Here is a 3448-nt window from a genome sequence, read left to right as displayed (position 1 = left end):
GATGACCAACACTTCGGTGACAGCGCTGCTGCCACTGTCAGCTCGAGGGAGAGGATCGTCGAAGACCACCACGTCGGAGGGGTAGGCGTCGAGCGATGCCGTGTCGGAGTCGACGAGCATCGGGTCGGTGGAGCCGACCGACTCCACATCTGCAGCAGGCTCGCTAGAGACGTGAAGCTGGTCGAGGAGGCTGACGAGGCGGCTCTCGGGGTAGTCCGTGCCCGCGTCGGACGCGGGCTCGTCGGAGATGCGAGTCTCGCCGAGCAGATCGGCGAGGCAGCTCGCCGCGCAGGCGTCGTCGACGCCTTGCAGCGCGTCGAGGCAAACGCCATCGGGCGCAGCAGGCTGGCTGCGCTCGCGGGGGAGGAAGAGGGTTCCCGTCCAGAACAGGTCTCCGGACGACGGTGCACCTGGCCCCACGGTGGGCGCCAAATGTCGGGTGGTAGGTGCGACATATGCCAACGGGTGGCTTATCATGGTGGGTGCCAGTAAGACGTCGCCGGTGCCTGGAAACGGGATGAGGCGAAGACATGCACGCCGGCGAATCTTACCCAGGTTCGGGGCTCTCCGTGGAGATAACACCCCTAGTCCTGCTCTGCGGGGTCTCCGCATGATCACTAGATCAGAAAGAGTAGCTACAAATGCTCCTAGAGCTGTTGGGTTCAAGGGAGAAGAAGAGCAAGGCTAGCTCTTGCTTCCCTCTCTCTATGGTGTGTGTGTAACTCTAAGAAGCCAACCCTTTGCATGGGTGCCCCGGGGGGTTTATATAGGCCTACCCCCGGGGGTACAATTGTAATCCGGCTGGGCGCGGGTCCCAGTCGTCAGTGTCTGCGCTCGCCGGCTTCTCCGCCGGCCGTTGGGGCCCGCCGACTGGTGGGTCCCGCCGGCTGCCGGCCTCTTGGTCGACAGGCCGGCCCCACTGCCTAGGGGTCTTGTCGGCGGCTGCTTACTGTAGCCTCGTCCCTGATGACGAGGGCTTCGTCGAGGTAAGCGTGGCTACAGTGTGCCGCCTCGAGGGCTCTCACTGTAGCCTTACCTCGTCTTGTCTCCTTAATGTGGCACATGCTTCGAGGGAGGGGGTAGCCGGCTTCTGGGGGCCGGCTACGCCCTTGGCCGACTGGGGGAGGCCGGGCCGCCTTCGCGCCTCTCTCTGGCTAAAGGGGCCCGCCGCCCGTGGGCCGTACTGGCGTCTGTCGTGGGTGACGTTGAGGCCAGCATGGCTACAGTGCCGAGCCGGCCCGTACGGCGTCCTGTGGCCATGCCTGCCTCGGGCTTCGGGGGTAGTGGGCCGCACTGTGGCCACACCCCGTCTTGTCGCCGTTATGTGGGTGTAGTTTTGGTGGGTGCGGTCTTGGCCGGCTTCTTGGAGTCGGCGCCCTTCCGGTGGGCCGGCTTCTGGCCGGGAGTCGGCGTTCTTCATGGCCGGCTCTGGGGAGTCGGCATCCTCTATGGCCGGCTTCCCGGAGTCGGCCATCCCGTGGTTATCTTGAGGGGAGGTTGCTGAGGCTGGGTCGCCTTCTGAGAGTCGGCTTCAGAGGTAGCCGACCGGGGAAGGCGGCCCAATGCTTTGAATGCTTGAAGGCTCAAATGGCCTGATAATTTTTGAAGAGCCAGGGGCAGTCGGTTAGGCTACCCGTGGCCATTTACTCCGACACCGTGAGTCGCGATGCTCAGGGGTCCCCCATGACGTGCGAGCGGCCCTCGTGAAGGAAACGTGGGTGACAGCGAGGTTAATCTGGGGGCCTTTATAGCTTTTCTCGCCAGCCTTCGCCGGGGGTTATGCGAGAAGACCAGGTACCAGGGACCTGGTGAGGTGGCGTGCGTAGAGGCAGGCCTGTGCGCCAGGCCTGGCCTGGGCGTAGGCACTGTGTCCAGCCCCCTCGCGCATGCATTCCAGGGGAATGCTGCGAGCAGTGCCGCCTGAAGAGCCGAGAGACCGCCCTGAGGTTGGTGCTACCCGTAGGGCGCCCTCAGATGTTTATCCACCAGCGCGGAGCATGGGGCTTCCACTAGGTGTGGGCATGGTCGTGGTTCGACTGTATCCACCAAGACGGAGCATGGGGCTTCCACTGGGTGTGGGCATAGTCGCAGTTCGACCGTATCCGCCAGCGCTGAGCATGGGGCTTCCACTGGGCGTTGGCAGGGAGCTCTGTGCTAGAGTCTCTGGGCGTGTATAGCCCTGTTTCGTTCGTACGCGTGGCTGGCACGACAGAACTTGGAGGAGGTGTATCTGGACACTCGTGAGCCAGCGCGGGGCTTAGGAGGCCTACCTCAAGGTGGGTTGCACCTGGATTTTGGCGCGAAGCGCGCTTGTGAAACCTATGTGACGGGGGCGACTTGCACCGAGCAAACGTCCGGAGGTTATCGCATGAGAAGGCTAAACACCAGGGACCCATAGGAGGTGACGTGGATGGGGCCGGCCCACCAGACAGAGCTCGGTCGCTTGGGTTTATCGACGCTGCAGGGACGGACCTGAGCACAGACGCCGTGCTAAGTCTTCTCATGCAATAACCCAAGGAAGAACTCCCGGCGCGCGGCTCCCGCGATGGCAAAGCACCAGATTGTGGTTGTACGAACCGGGCCACGCGCCCTTACTCACCCACTTACGATTAGCTCATGCAAGGACAAGGCACCAAGGACCCAGGGAGATGACGTGCATGGGACCTGGCCCGCGAGACAGAGCTCGATTGCTTGGATTTAACAACGCTGCAGGGATGAACCCGGGCACAGACATTGTGCCAGCCCTTAATCATGAGGCGGTCGTGGGTGGGGTTGTGAGGGCGTGGCGACATTCATGGTGACGAAGCACCAGGCACGCAAGTTGAAATACCAAGGAAATTTTATCGAAGGCAAGGCCAGTTCTGATACATGCGCAAAATGATACAGCTGCAGGGACGGGCCCTAACAGCTTGAGGATGATGCAGCCCGTGGGGCGCCCTCAATTGAACAAACCAAAATTCACCTGGCAATGATGCTGGAGAAGCGTCGGGGTAGTTGATTAAGTGCGCTGTGTAGGTTGCTCCTCACGATTCGGGCGGCTCCAGAGGCCCAAGAGGCCCGTGAGGCCCAGGGGGCTTGCGAGGGTGCAGGACTTCCTGAGACGCGACCACCGAGCGTCGAGCCTCGTGAGACACGTGCATGGCTCGCGCGAGGCGCTGGTATGTAGCGCCCATGTTCACTAGGCCAAAAAGCATTTGAAAGTAGTTGCAGGGGTAGCCCCCACTTTGGCTGACGCGCGACGGCCAAGAGGTCCTGAGATGCGGCGCTGTTGAGACCCGGGATGTTGACGAAGACGCGCAGCTCGTCACCCGCAGCGGGGGTGGCAGCTGCACTGGTGGGTCGTGCGGGGCGACGTTCGCCGCGCATGGCTTGCGCTTCTTGAAGCTCCTCGATTACCTTGGTGATGAATTCTCGTGCTCCCGGCGCCTCGCGCCGTGTTCCTTGCTTG

Source organism: Triticum aestivum, chromosome 7D (genome assembly GCF_018294505.1).
Source record: "Triticum aestivum cultivar Chinese Spring chromosome 7D, IWGSC CS RefSeq v2.1, whole genome shotgun sequence".
Classification (NCBI taxonomy): domain Eukaryota; kingdom Viridiplantae; phylum Streptophyta; class Magnoliopsida; order Poales; family Poaceae; genus Triticum; species Triticum aestivum.
This window is presented reverse-complemented; position numbering follows the sequence as displayed.